Below are 16,659 nucleotides of genomic sequence, written 5' to 3'. Positions count from 1 at the left end.
CATCAGGCTAGTCATCACTCCCTGACAAGGAAAATACTCCACTTCAGCAATATGCATGAATTCAAAGATTGAAATATGTCTTTCTGTACGCTTTTTGTATCCATGTTCAAAATGTTGCAGCTGCTTTGAAAGCACCGTAACAATACTCCAGCACAGTTTCATAGGTCTAATGAATTAGATTTTTTTCTTGGCTCTGTTGAAACACCACATTCAGCAGTTACAGCAACGGCAATCTCATCTAATTAAATTAAATGCTTTAGCCACCAGTGCCAACAACACTTTGCAAGGCTCATGTACTGAAGTTTTGTAATATTGTTAATCTGGCATGTGTCCCAGAGAGATGATCATACATATTTTACACAACTACTATAAACTGCAATAAATACTTGAGAGTCACCAAAGGTAGATGGCAGTTTTCTGTCCTGTGGTGAGAGAGGACGAAGAATGTGAAGAATTTTCTAGGTTTCTGCCTAGAACATTTTTCTACATCTATCCAACAGAATTACTCATTTAATATAAGTTCATGTTTTATTGCTTTTATTCATCCTGAGCTGTAGACACATTGTCTTAAGTGGAATTTCTTATGAAGTAAAGTGTCCTTCACTGCTAGTGTAAATGGAGGATCCATCCTATACCATCTGAGGTATAACTATATTTGGAAATATGGACTCAGCTTATTTCACAAATGTTCTCATGATTTTCAATTGGATGAGCTGAAAGGCAGAAACAATAACAATGAAGCTCAGGATATTTTGAATACAATTATAAAAGTGTTTTGGTACTTGCTTTGAAAAGATTTTGCATATTCACACTGGTGTTTTTGTTTAGTTGATAGAACTATATCTGCTTACACCAGTCAAGTAGTTATCTAGCTTGCTCCACCTTTACAATATTTTTCACCCAAATGTAGTGAGAATGTGGTCAATGGAAACAGAAGTCCACTGAGGAGTGGAGAATGGAGACCTAAAAGGGACAATTTTGTCTTATGAGCAATAACATTGGAAAGTATATCTTAGAGCCATATTAGTTTCAGGCACATTTATGAAGCATGATTAAAAGCAACATATTACACCTGTACATATTCCAAAAAAGAAGGTAAAATATTCTTCTCTATGCTGAACTTTATGTCCATGTTACCGAAGTCAAGCATTTTTATGGTTTTGAAGATTAATATGGCTGTTTTGAAAATATATAAGTTTTGAGCAAGAATGTGGCAAAGACAGTTAACCTGAAGAAAAACTAATCCCTTTCCTTACATTGCGAGCACACGAACACTTTCTCAGCCTTAGGAGCACAGGATATAACTGCTGCTTGAAAATGCAAAAGTGAGATGAAGTCTAGAAGTACTAGAAGATGTGAGAAATTAGGTGATAGAAAGGATGCAGAAGGTCTGTGGGGAATCTTAAACGTCAGCATTCAGCAATGAGCCTTTAGATGGGGTCCTGAATTATAAAAAAAATAGGTAGATAAATGCTGGTAAGTCCAGGATAAAATAAGAGTCAGGAACAAAAGGGAAAACAAACCCAAAACAGCATGGTTATTGTAACACGGTCAACACGGACAGAAAGGTAGAACTGTCAAACATAGATTTCAAACCACTTCCCATAATCACCAAACAGTCATCACAGGATAAGTTTAGGATTTTGACTAATACCGTGATAGTGATCATGGAAAAACACAAAGAATTAAGTTAAATTACCTAAGGAATTAACTCTGAAAACTTGGTAACTCTAGGTTTGTTTAAAATAGGAACAGAAGAATTGTCTCCCATGATTTAATAATGATCATTTTTAGGATAATGGAAAGCAGTAATCTGAAATAATGTGAAACCAGTTGAGGGAGAAACTGTTTTGGAGAGTAGATTGACTGATAACTTTCTGCAGATTTTTCAGTGAGAACTGGACTTGTAATATATCCTTTGTTGTACGTGTAGTAGTAAATTACAAGTGTTGAGGTTATTTCTCACTGTTACCACGTCGTTGCATTGAAATTACAGGGTAGGTTGCTTGAATGCCCGCCAACCACTGACCTCAATTCTTTTCATGGGCAAAATTCTTTTCATGGGCACTCAGCTCACGCATGAAGCCAAATGATTTAATTTTAGATTTCCTTCAAAAATAATCCTTTCCATATTTCTATTTTGCTCTCCACAGGGAGGACCAAACCTTGGTAAGCAGGATGACTGGGAATTTTGCTTCAATGGAGCACTTGTGATCAAAGCAAAATGCTCACATAGAGGTACTCATACAGGAAGATGCTCTAGTATCTGGGAATATTCCTTGGCATATTTAACAGACATAACTTTTATGTAACTGAGATTCTGCAGGAGACTGGGGGCACTGTGTAGGTACAGATCCATTACTGCTTTTCATTTGTTTATATCTTACTTTGTCTGCTTGTTAAAAAAAAAAAAGAAGAAGAAGAAGAAGATATTGCTCAATGATATAATGAGAAGATTTGGGACATACCGAAAATGTTCAATATTGATAAGTTGGGCAGCCAATACTCGCATTGGTATGAAGAATGGTTGGTGTCGATAGTCTGCAACACTTCCCTTGAGTAACATGGGCCCCAGAGCCCAAGAGATGCATGCCTGCGGCGCATGAGTGGATTTGGGGCCTACTGATAGTGTTCAATATTAATCTATTGATAGGTGCAGAACTGGACAAGCCCTGGTGGCGCTTGATCCTGAGACCCAGCGCTCACTCTCAGTGCCCTTTGATGGCTTCCAAAAGCAAAAGGGGCTTGAAAGCAAAAGGGGCTCTGATGCCTGCGGTGAGTGATAGTTATGTCCTTGTTTACTCAATCAATGTATTTTTTGCATAATGAATGTGAGGGTATAGAGCCCAGAATTGCTTGGGCGTAAAAGCTTGGCTCTTGTGTACAATTCTCCATAGAATTTCCTGTTTGCCAATCTCTCTTTTAAAATGTATTTTGGATGTTAGTAAATTCCTATTATAGAGTTCCAATTTCATATTTTCTTTAAAATAGTAAAATGAAAACCACAGATCAATTCTCATATTGTATAATGAGCTTATTATGAACACTATCTAACATAGCATTAGAGAAATCTCTGAGGACGGAAATATATTAAGATATTGTGTGATGTTAAATTGCCTGTGAATTAAAAAAAAAGTCATATACTGTAAAAAATACTATATATTTTTTTTCCCCTGTAGATTGGACTTTCTCTCTAAGGAATCATCAAAGTACAATTTAAGAAAACTTATCATCAAGAGTTTTGTACCAAAACTCACCGAAATTTTTTTAGGTTTTTCTGTAAGGGAATTCCTTCTTTAAAAAGATTTACAACTCATTGTCTACTTTTTTTTTTTTTCTCCTCTTTAGAATTTAACCCCCTCCTGTTCTTTTTTTAACCTTACTATGTTGACTTTAAGTATCCCTTTTCTACACAAGCACTTTGAACCTTTTATTTCATATCTACCCTATTTCACCCTCTCCACAATGCTGCACTGATCTGGCACTAAACTGTAAAGTGTTTACTAATTTTATTGTGAAAAGGTGCAACATTCTCTGCCTAATACATCAAACAAAAATATTTCTGAGGGGTAATAAAGTACCACATGCTGGCAGATCCATAATAAACATTTGTGTGAAACTTAATTTAACTTAGCATGAAGAAAGGCTAAACAATTTCAAATTATTTTGTGTTTGCCATGAGCTAGAAGAATTCACAGTGGACACTTACTGCATATGAGTTTCTATGTTTGTGAATGTGATTCTTTTGTCAGTTACATTGGTATAAATCAGGGCGCAATCAGGACAGGAATCTGCAGTGCTGACATTGGACAACATCAGAAGGTCCTCCTTTATCTGCAAACCCAATTAATTTGATGTAAAGAAAGAGGGATATAGAGACATGTTGTTTGGGATGCTCATTGCTTTTTATTTACCGCAGTGAGAGTTTTCCACAGAGTAGCTCTTGTCTTGCCAATTACCCATTAGGAAAAGAATATAAAAAGCTTGATTTTAAAGTAAAATTCTAAATTTATAAGGATCATGGGTGGAATTACATAAAAGTGGAAGTAAATGCAAATGTACCTATGATCTCGCTGTGAATGAAGTTACATTATAGTTGAGTGTCTGCTCCTTGGCTCCTGTAAGTTCGATTCACCGTGCAGAGATATTTATTCTAAATCTGCTCTTGAAATTGTAGCATTCTGGAGTGTAAAATAGTGTAACTGTTGCTTTTCTTGTGCACATCTGAACACAAAGTGTATTTCGTAATAGACAATAAATTATATGGAATATTCTACAGAGAAGTTGTAATATGTGTAAAATATGTGATTTGATGACAGATACAGGGGAAAAGTAAAAATGAGAAAAAAAAATCATCACTTTCTGGCTTAATTGAAACTAGTGGCTGATTTTTGAGCATTTCAACAGGTAAAAAATGTCTCCTTCAGTCTTTACATGAAAATATTGTGCTTCCTAGAAGATTTTTTCTAGAGCAAGCACAGTGCAGGAATCACCATGAAGTGTCTGACAATCACTGCCATTATGTGATATCAAACTCTAGGTTTGTAAGGGTGCTTTTCAGCCTTAGCACCTATTAATCAATATGGTTGTTACAAGCTTTCTGAATTGTGTGTTATATAAGTGAGGAGTAGTATGATTCAGCAACATAACATGTCATGTTTGAAAAGAAGGGCTATGACATGCTGCTTTGCTGCTGTCACACAATTCTGCAGCCCATTCTGTTTTCCTTTGGGCCTAAATACTTGGTGACAGACTTGACAAAGCACTGCCTGCAGGAATTGTGTTCTCTCTGGCCCTTTCAGGGGTTCATCTTTACACTGAATGGTCTTAGTTTTCACGGCAGATGCAGCCTTACTCTTTGCAGACTTCAAGCCAGTCAGACTCTAGCCTGTTCTAGCACACGAGTGAGAAGAGCACTGTTAATCCAAAATTGCAAGATGTACTAGGGTGCTGAGGATATTTTTTCAGACTTACATTTATACTGGCAGTTTCTGGCAGTGCCAGAAAATAAATAAACTAACAAACAAAACATCTACTTCCTCAAAGCATATGCAGATGGCAGCCACTATAGTTGCTGTCTGCAAAAACTATGCAGCTATACTGTGATTTGACAGGTGTCTGAAATTATGGTCATTGACGCCCTTTGCTCCTTGTTAGACTGAAGCTAGTCTTGGCTTGCAGCTTATTGACCACAGGCCTGTGAGCTCAGACACTGAGCTGTAATCATGTTGCATATAGAGTGTTAAAGATTGAAGAAACTGTTCAATACTAAGAAGGAAAACTAATAAGTATTGAGAGAGACAGAGATTAAGGACATGAAAAGTGCTCCCTGGCTTCAAAGATGGTAGGCAGCTTACTGCTGTAATGTGTCCTAGCTGTGTCTGGATCAAAGCTGGCTCAGTTCCTGCTAGCTCAGAGAGTAGACAAAGTTAATTCAAGCAATTTCATCTAAGCCTTAGATCTTCAGCATGCTTTTAATCTCTCCTTCAGTTCCTTTATCTGTATAAAGAAAGCATTCCATGCTTCCATAAAAAAAATCCTGCATACGTGCTCTTTCATAGACAAATCTTAATTGAAAATGACTATTCTATCCAAGAAAGAGGAGGTATATGCTAGATTGTAGAATCCTTTTTTTTTTTTTTTCTGTCTCTTTTTGCTGCTATTAAGTTCATCATTCAACGTGTGGCAGCTTCTACAGGACATAGACAGTCCCCTCAGTCTCAAACTTCCATAAGTAAATGTTTAGGGTACTTTCTTGGACAGAGAGATGTCTTTCCTCTACTATAAAAAAAAAAAAAGAAAAAAGAAAGATTGAGATAGCCTGCATCATGGTGTGAGCACTATTTAACTTTTGAATCAAAGGTCTGATGGCAAGCATAATGTTATATATGACTGCAGAGTAAACTAAAATATAAGTTCTGACATTCTTTTCTTCATAGGTTAACCTTATTTAAAGAATTTTTTGTTTGTCTTTTCTCTGTACATTTTCATTCTTATTCAGCTTAGTTTTTTTTATTATTTATATTGTAATGAGAGTTACATGAAAAGAGATTGAAGTAGTCATTCATTAAAAATTAATTAGTTATCATTCTAACAATTAATAGATTTAGTTAAAATGGTCTACCTTGAGCACCGAGTATGTACCAGAAGGTATGTACTCTGAACTTTAAGCATTAAAACAGTATATTACATAGTATTACTGAGAAAACCTCTTATTTCTTTATATTAATAGAATTAATTAAAATGAGATAAAGCTATTATTCTGATGCTAACCTAATGTCATTATAGCATTAAAATAAAAACTATCCATGTATATTCAAACACAGAGAACCATGTGTCTTCTATCTGAGGAATGCTGTGGTTCAAGTCAAGGTGCCAGAAGAACAATACTCTCATTTTCTTTAAAAAAGAAAGTAACATTTTATTTGATTCATAAAATTTTCACATGGAAGAAAGAAAAGATGGTGAACCGTTACTATGTTTAAGTACATGTCAAATAGATAGAAAAGCAATCAAGTTACAGAAACAGTAGGCATATACGTGAATGGGAAATGCATTGGGTGATGGGTGATAAATGGGTGATATTTTCAGAGCCAATTTTCAAATATATGTACACCATTAAGAGCACATATCCGTATTTAGGCTTTTTGGACATTCAAATGCTGATTCATAAAAGGCATCCATACTTGCATGCATGAGTGGAAGGTTTAGGAAAATAAAAAATCACACTACAGCTAGCCCACTTTGTATTATATTCTTTATGATATTGATTTAGCTATTTCTGTATTATTTGTGTTCCCTTTTTTGCATTCCTCTATTATTTGCTGGTTCCTAGCAAAATCCCTAGCTGCCAATGAGAATCTAAAGTGAGTTTAGTATTTTATAAGAAGTATTCCTCAGACAGAGATTCATTTGGATTTTTTTTCAATTATTTCATACTTTAGTGTTGGAAAGCAGAGAGACAATATGTGACAACAATCATGCCAATTATGGTAGATAAGATTCATTAAAGAAAGTTTGACAATGCTTGCCAGCTCTTAAGACACTGGATGACTTTATCACTTGAGAAAATTTGCTGTAGAGATCTCATCACTTGACAATACCTTGTTCCCTGATTCCCCTCACTTGATTTTCAGTTCAGTGGCTGATTTTTGATTTGATAAAGCTATGTTTTAAAGCAAATATTTCAAGTGAAAAAAAATATTTTTAATCTCTTTTTGAGCTGAAATCTTACTCATAATAAATGAAAATTTAGTTCCTGTCAGTGGAATTTCTCTTCTTTCTGTCTCTTTTGGATTAGACTGCTAGATCTTTTGAGCTCCTTATTTCTCATGTGTTTTTGATGTAGAGAGCTTTACAGCTAAGGTGATACTATAATTACTACTACTTCCACTAGCTTGAGATAATAATTACACCTGGTTACATGTGCATGGATATTTATTTAGAAACATGTACATGCAAATGTATATAAATATGGACACACATTAAATGAATGTATACATATTAATTTTCCACAACTACAAATTCCTGGAGTTATTTCAGAATGTAGGAAAATAGAAAAACACTAATTCTATTTTTAAGAAATGTCTGGAAAGTGACTAGTGTCTCAAGTGACTCAAGTGACTACTGTCTCAAGGTACTTGCACAGAGGAAATTCTATAATAACAGAGCACTTATTGACCTATGTATCAAGAAAGATTTGCAGCCACTGGCCTATCCTTTTTGTCTGCAGCTATAACAACTAAATAACTGTAATGAGTAATATAATTAAATTCTGTTCACTGAAATAAGAATTTGTCATATCAAATGACATTAGTGCGACCTCTGTTAGTGGCTATTGCTGCCTACTTGCTGTGACTGAGTTCACAAATACTTTTTAGTGGTCAGTACTGGTTGATGATCCTCTTAAACCTGATACAGCCTGCCTTTTGCAAATATTGTCTATAAAGTTGAACTTCTGCTTGTCTCTGTTGATTCACTTTTGTGGAGCTTATGTAAAATGTACAAAGGAAGAGCTGTAAGGAGAGTTCTGTCATTGCTATCAAATTGTTTTGATGGATTCTCTATTACTATATTTGACCACACCAGCAGCTTAATCCATGCCAGCATTTTTGGGTCACATCTGTTTTGACCAACAAAGATAATTGAAATCTTTCATTTGGTTGCCATCAATGAATAGTCCCAGTGACTTAAATGCGATTTGGCTCAGGACCTCGGGAGCTACAACTGGCAAACGGGAAAGAGGTTTGCAGGGATATCGAGACGAGTAAAGGAGCTGGCATTAACCAGGTAGGTGGAATCTGTAGATAAGAGGTTGGGCAAACAATAGAAACCAAGCAGAGCTGTCCTCGTTGACATGTCCCTAAACATGGCTGCAGAACCTGTTCAGCAAAAGAGAACATCCGCTGCCACAGCAAGGCCCACAGTTACTGCCCAACAAACTCGTTAAGGCATTGCAGAGGATATGAGTGATTAGAGATGTATCATCTCCAGCAACTCCAGAATCCCACAGCATTTAAGACATTGTCTTTGCGAAGTTTAGAAAGATAATACCTTATAAAAACTATAAGCACTCTTGGATTTGGGCATGCCATTTCAAAACTGGTGATCATTGAGTCTTTAGGCTTTTTTTTTGCTTTTCAGAGCAGAATAATACTGGATGGAAGTTGGAAATGGAGAGGGGTGGGGGTTCATTTCATTCTGGTAGACAGACAGACAGGACTTCTGGAAATAAGATGTGCTGCCGTTTCTGGGGAGGAAGTTAATTAATGATGGAGGTTTGAATGGCAGCAAATACAGATAGAAACACACTTTAAGTATCACTTTGAGTTTTACAGAAGTGATTAAAGTCTAGATTATGTATAACCTCCCTGCACCATGAAAATCATGGAGAAAAGCTATTCCTTAAAGGACACTGGGTCGTAGGACTATATATATTTTTAATTAATGAAATACTGTTATTAATGTCAGTTTTCTATCCTGCTTTAAATGCTTCATGCTTTAACATATGAGGGATTTTTCCCCCATACAACTAAAAACTTTTGAACTAATACATTAGAAACATCTTTATATAACTCAAGAGACATTATTAGCTTTATTTGTCTGCAGAAGTGAAAGTTCATTTTAAATGGATACATTTTTGAATTGGGAATGGACTATTTAACTGAAAGCACCTTTCAGTAAAAAAATACTGTTTTTCATGAGTCTTTTTCCTAACTGTGATAGAATGAGATATAGCAGCAAAAATTCTAAGTAAGAAAGTGATCAAGTATTTTAGGACACATAAATCCCATTTAGAGATATGACATATATCATTACATATAACGTTGCTCCCAGATACAAGTGCTAAGAATAAGGATCCCATCTGCAAATGATTTGTACACCTTCAGGTAGCCCTAATTAAGACATGATGTGTATGCCATGTGTTTTGGCCACAGTCAAATTTTTCCTGCAGAAGTTATAATCTACAAATATAGTCTGCCACTCTTCTACATCTAAAGAAGCAAATCCAACATTTAAATAGTAGAACTTTATAAATATAGAGACATTGGGAAGAAAAGTGTTCATAATTTTAAATATTTTCAAGACCTCATTCTTATAATGCAGTTATAATGGAACTGTTTATGAAATTATACAGATGTTAGTTCTTCATTTTTGCTTATATTTAGCCTGACTGCATTGCTAGCTACAGCAATATAAAATTAGTGTAAAGGTAGACTCATGAATTATAATTATGAACGAAATATTTTTCCATAATACCAACACTCTTGAATTTATATGCCTGCTTAGATAGTAGATGTAATTCTACTATTAATTAATATATTTATTTTTGGAAAACAAAAATTATTTACTATTTAATACAAGATAAACATATCTATAGGAATTCCATATATATATTTTTATATACAAGTCTAAAAGAAGAGGTATGATAAGCAACTTTATTAGAGAAAAAACTTGAAAAATGTTTCAATATTGTATTTTTTGACTTTTTGTTCTTAATCGGGGTGAAAACTTAAGCTTTTTTTCCCCCCACTGTCTTTCATAACATTTTTTGGTATTTATCTACATGCAGTTAGCTATCTGTATTTAATGATTAATTATTTGATATAAGCAAAATTGATCTTTTTAATGAGCAATAATAGCACTGCTGTACTATGTTTTATGCTTTTGGATGTAGGTCATTTTTTATTTATTATTTGCTTTAACAGTAATGGGTTTGGGAGAGATGTTTATTAGGACAATTAGTGACCCTAGGTCTCTTTTGCCTAGGAAAACAAGCAGTTGTAGCACGTTCTCAGTGGCAAGTTAGTTAGTTGTAGCATGTTCCCAGTGGGCTCAGAAAAAAACGCTTTTTTTTCCCAGGAACATCTGACTTTTGAAAAGCTGATATTAAGTTTGCTATTCCTTTAACAAAAGCAGAAAAGAATTACAAACCCAGGAGCAAGGTAGCTAGTCTTTTGGAAGAGGAAGCTGTTTCATTTTCCTTAGGGATGAGGTATTATATTCCTTAGGAGAATATGAAGTATTTGCCATTAAAGCTGGCCTAAAAATAAATAAATAAACAAACGTACAAATAAACAAATAAATGAAGTAGTAGACCTGCTAGAAGTCAGAGAAAACTGCCTTCCACATAGTCTTCTATTAGCTTACTTGATAATATTAACAAAGCCACAGAAATGCTGGTAAATGCATGTGGAAGTAGTTCTGCAAATTCTGAAAGCTGTGATTTTTATCTTGATTTGCGTAATAGACTTGCACCTACATGGAGCAATCAGGCAAGTTGAATGCATCCAGAGCACTGAAATGAAGCTCCCTGTTTGTTCTGTGACACTGAGGATCTGTTTTCCAGAAAACCTGTGAGATGAGCACCAGAATGAACCATCGGTCAGCTCTCTGTGGTGCAAGAGTAGCGTACCAATAAAAGAAGCAGACCATATATCATCTGTGCATTCTTTTTTAGTTCTGACTTACAACATACACAAAGATAGTAGTAGTGAAAGTAAGAGTAGAGCATCTGTTCAAGGAAAAACTTTTTTTTTTTTTCTGTGGGTATAAAGGCATGTCTTTACTAGAACCTGTTTGCTTCTGCTATGCACTGCACAACTATCTACATGGCAGTAAGAAGGCTAGGTAAAAGCAGGTCCTCTGCAGAGCAGGAAAGCTAAGGCTTCTCCTATCAGTATCAAAATACTGCTATGCAGGAACTGGCAGCCCTGTTTGAGCATGCATCAAATGCATTATCATTTTCAGAACAGCCAAAGCCACCATTTCTTGCTTGTGTTGGGTAAAAACTTCAAAGAGTTCAGGCCTATCTTTCTAATCAGAAATTATCAGTAACATGTGAATATAGGCTGGAATTTAGTGTACTAAATGTGTATAGATTTCGAGCATGTTCATCTGAAGTACATTATTAGTGATGTCAGCTGTTTGTAGGAATTGGGTGCAGTTTGCAAAAATATTTCAGCCTGCTAGTTTTTTGAGTAGGTGATAAAAGTAATTGCTGTTAAGAGAACTTATTTAGTATCCAGAGACTGTTTTTGTGGTGTCTGTGCTTGCTGTGTTTTTTCAATTATTCAACAGAAATCTATGGGGAATTTTTACAAAATGACAGATCTGCAATCTGCCTCCTTTTTAGAGATCTGTACATTCTTCATTTACATAATTGAGTAAAGTATGCTTTGTGGCATTTCAATAGGAAAAGACCTTATAAAATATTAATATTTAGAGACATTTGAAGAATTACAAATCAACTTATAATTAAAATTCACAAGAAATATTATATTTGGTGATGAGCATAACATCAAGTTCTTTAGTGTTACATTCCTAAACTAATTGTCATCATTTGTTGTTTTCATCCTTTTTTTTTTCCCTTTTTGCATTTCTGCTTTGATCATTCATCTTGGAAAGTCCCAATTCACCTTGACAAGTGTGTTTAACCTTTGAGCTCTGGATTATCTCATTAGCGCTTGAGCTCATGCTTCCAGCCTCCAGTTCTAGAATATAAATAATATGCAATGTTTTCTCAATCTTGATATAACGAATGGTCCAGTGGCCTCAACACAGCCCTGCATTAAGCCCTGATAAAGCACTTAGCCAGGTTTGATATTTCAAGTATTGACCTGGGCCAGAAGAAGCCTATGGAATAATAAAATCCATGACACATTTTGATAATATAATCAGTAATGCAGGTATAAAAAAGAAGTGAGGGAAAAAGAACAAAAGGTAAGTTATGAAGTGGTCCTGTTACACAAATCCTATCAAAAATTTTGATTTTTTTTTGGAGGGAATCTTATCAATCTGTGAACCACAATTTCATGAGGTATTGTCTCTACCAGTGCTACTGATTTGTGAAATTTGTGCCTCGATACTTTTTCTGACACCTTGGTGGATAACATTATCGTGTTATGCAATTGCAAAACCTAGGCCACCTTAATGTGCTCAACCTCAACCGTTTACTCAGCCAAGTTTGTAGCTTGGCCACATTGTTTTCTCAGCATAACCAAATGGCTGCTACTTTACATGCAGAGATGTGGATGGAGATAGGGCTGAGAAATTTCAGGCAAGCAGGATGAATTCATTAGGCTGTCATTGCTACAGAACACAGCTTCAATGGCAAAAACATGGGACAATTTTTTTTTTTTTTTGCTTTTATCTTTGCATGGCTGCCTGCAATGCCTGCTTTTTAGTTCTTTCCACAAAACTATCAAAGACAAACCACAGGCAGAGGGAAATTCTGCATCTCTTGACCGGGTCAGGTTTCTAAAAAGCTTCTCAGTCATGCACTGTTCTCTCTATTTTACAGGATACTGGCTCTCATCTCCACTTTGGGTTACCATCTGGCTAGACTATCCCTTCCATTGCTTATCACCATAAGAACACGGGAATGTAAGAAGGGCCATAGTGGATTAACCAAGCCAGATATGTCACAGACTGTGCCCTGTCTCCCAGAGCAGGCAATGGCAGGTTCTTAAGGAAGCATGTAGAAGGACCAGCATATTTTGATACCTTCCGTAAGTACTCTTTGCACTCTTCAGTAAACCATAGTGCAGAAATTTCCGTTATCACGTGTAGTGTTTGTGTGTGGATGGTTCTTCTAAGATTTTAGTAGTTTTTGTAGAGATGTGCTGCACAGTGCTAGATCTCAAAATTTATTCTTCCCAGCCTGTACTAGTACGAGGGAATTTAGTTTCTGTAAACCTGAAAGCAAATGACTAATAACACTGTCTCAAGCCATGTATAAATGGAGTGGCTGTAATGTATGTCGCAGCAAAAAGTTTACCAACCCGCAGTCATGAACTCCTATGCTCTATTACAACTATTTAATGGCAATCCAGTGATCAAGACAACATTCTCTTCAGAGTTGTATGTATATACAGCAATAAAGTAGCTTTTTCTAATTAAGGGAATATTAGAGGAATTTACTTTAGTTAAAGGTAAAAGTTAAAAGGCAAATGACTAAATGTGCTGGAAATAACTGGTTTGGCCTCTAGGCATACAAGCTCCTTCTTTCATTAAGCCCTCAGCAGTGTGGCTTACTTGAATTAATACATCAGAGTTTTTCTGTGGGAATATTGAAGAGATTCCAGGAGCGGTGTGAAGATGAGCAGCCTTTGGTGAGGCAGTCTCAAACAGGAATATATACCTAGAGCCACCCTATGGAGGCCACCCAGGAGGTCTTGATTGCCCTAGTTGTACCATTAGCTTAAGAGATAAACCGCTGCTCTCAAATGTCCCTTGTTCAGGGAAGTGAGCTCTTACTTGTCTCAGTATTTCTGAAAAAAAATATATAGCACTTCCTCTGCAGAGCCAGTGTTGAAAGCGATTGATATCAGAATGTAAGAACAGATAATCTGAGATTATAGGATGCATCATTTGCAGTAGGATACTGAATTCCACAACACCTTTAATTTCCTTCGTGAACCATTTTATTTCATGCTTGCTCACTTACACACTGCATCCCACAGTTGGCCTTAGCAGGTTAAGCAGCACAAGCCTTCTGCACAATTCAGAATATAACTGTAAATTATAAATGTCTGTCAGTTCCTCAGTCATCTGAGAAATAGTAGATCTTTAAACGGTTTTACCGTGCTGTATTTCTATATCTTACAAGATTTTCATAAAAGAGACCATTATTGTAGAAAAAGTATTGATCATGTTAATGATTCTTCCTCTCAACTAGTGTTTCCTTTTGTTATATTTGTTGAATACATCTTTATACTTGCCATGTTATTTTATCTCCATCAAATCTCTCTTCTGTCTTAATTCTTTCTTCAAATCCTACATTATAGCTTAAAGAGATAGTGTGTGTACTATATTTCGTACAACTTCATGTGAAGTTATATTGTGATTTTTTGGAGGGAGATTATTGTTCATTGCTTTGATTTCTTTCATACAACAGTAATGCAACACTTCAAGTTCAGAAGGTCATCTTCCTCCAATTCCAGGGGATTTTCAAGGGTATATTTTCTGTTTGTGTTTACATATATTGAATCTATACTTCTAAAATCATTTTATCATCTGAGTATTTCCTTCCTTTGGCTTGATTTGTAGTGAGATACTTCTTTGACAACTGAACCTAGTGGGACATGTACAGCTAAATAATAATTTTCAGATAGAAAGTGCAAATAGGAAATTACCAAAGAAAATCTTGATTTAGGTAGTGTTTGAACTACTCAAAACAAAGCAAAAGACAAGTATTAATTTACACTTCTATAGGATTAATTATATACGGACACATGATTATGCTTGAAACTGTAGGTGGTAATACTGCTTTATATTTATTTTCTGCCAAAGTAACTCTTATGCTACATAGATTTACATAGCCTAGAAATGGTATTCTATCTAGAGATTTTTTTACTTAGCACAGAAAAATCTGTTAAATGATATAATTGACTGCAAGCTTATAATTACTACATTTGAAATTAATTAAAAAGCTTTAGCAGAATGAGCAATATAAACCTGAAAAGCTGGATATAGAATTTCTTGCTAAAAGAAATAGTTTTACTGAAAATAAATGTCAAGATAACATTAGAGTTTCTATACTGAGAAGTCTTTTATGGAAGAAAAAGTTTGTGGAGTTTTGCGAATAAGTAATGAAGAGCCAATTTTTTCTGTCAGCATGAAAAGCATGCCTATATCACTGAATACTTTCAACTTTCTGTTATAGATTCTGGTAAAGAGTCTGTGAAAAATCATTCCTTATTTTTATTAAATAAAATAGACACACAAAGATTGTTTCAATAGACTTGGAGACTACTGTTCTCACATAGCAGCTCCATATTAGATAATATAATCTTCCACTTAGCTGCCTACTCTTTTCTTCTTAGCTTTTAAGTATGGCAATTACTATTTTTCCCTAAATGCATCTATTCAAAGAAGCAGGCACATTGAGTCTATATCACATATCCTTACTGTCTCTTTGTTCCACATCTGGAAAATTTACCCATCATCATGCTTGTGTGCTCCAGGATAGACACATTTATTTAATTATTTATTTACTTATTTATTTGGAGATAACACCTGGGCAAAACACAAATAGGGAAACTCATAATTCTGAGCAGCATGAATCACATCCATTTATTGAAGACGTTAACACCATATTTGAAATTTAAAGCTGCCATTAGTGACTCTAATTTTAACACAACTCAGGGTAGTGCTCAGATTTCAGATGATTAAGAGACTGGATTTTCTCTTATTTGAGGAAATGTTGAGAGAGCTGGGACTGTTCAACCAGAAGAAGAAAAGAGTGAGAAGAATTTTATCAGTGTGCATAAGTATCTGAAGGAAGGATGTCAAGAGGATGGGGCCAGACTCTTTTCAATAGTACCCAATGACAATACAAGGGAAGATGGGCACAAACTGAAATGCAAAACTCCATCTGAATATGAGGAAAAGCTGAGCACTGGAACAGGTTATCCAGAGAACCTGTAGAGGCATCAGCCTTGCAGACACTGTGTTGGACTAGATGATCTCCTGAAGTCCCTGAGGCCCTCTGAGGAACCTCAGCTGCTCTGTGATTCTGTGATTTCTTTTCTAAGCTGATGGGTTCTCTTTCTTACCAATACTTTCAAGTCACTGAAAATGTAGTTTTCTACCTATTCTCAAACAGCTAATTCTTAACAGGTTGTAAAAGTTTAATAAATCCAAGATCCTCCCTTCTTAATTGCACATTAATTTTATTTTATTGGACTGCCTTTTTTTTTTTTGGAGTTTTTCTAAGCTCAGTATGTTCTCGCAATTAATACAACTCTGCTTAGAACTGATGGCTGTAAGAAAACTGTATTGTATCTTGATGGATGAAGTCCTCAACACTGTATTTCCAAACACAGAACAAAGAGACAAAAGTGAAAATACCAAGGCAAACACAGCGCCCGTACCAAATAGTGTCACAGAACCCCTGTACCAGATTGTGCCATGTGATGTGATGGGAGTCAATGTGCTGAGATCTTCCGTCTTTCTCCCTGGGAAATCATGCCTACAATGACATGCAGAGATGTAACAAGACTACTGCATCTGTACAGGACAAATGGCCAGCATGTACGCAGCAAGTATGACACATCCTGACCACAGATCAACCTTACAAGCAATCTGCTGTGAAACTGAGATACTCGAGGGGATGGAGTGTTTTGCTCATGGCTAGCTGCCTGATGCTGAAGGCAG

The sequence above is a fragment of the Tinamus guttatus genome, unplaced genomic scaffold (assembly GCF_059628265.1).
Source record: "Tinamus guttatus ecotype Peru unplaced genomic scaffold, ASM5962826v1 Tinamus_guttatus_pri_ptg000145l, whole genome shotgun sequence".
In the NCBI taxonomy this organism is placed as follows: domain Eukaryota; kingdom Metazoa; phylum Chordata; class Aves; order Tinamiformes; family Tinamidae; genus Tinamus; species Tinamus guttatus.
The sequence above is the reverse complement of the archived record's forward strand: the minus strand, read 5'-3'. Positions refer to the sequence as shown.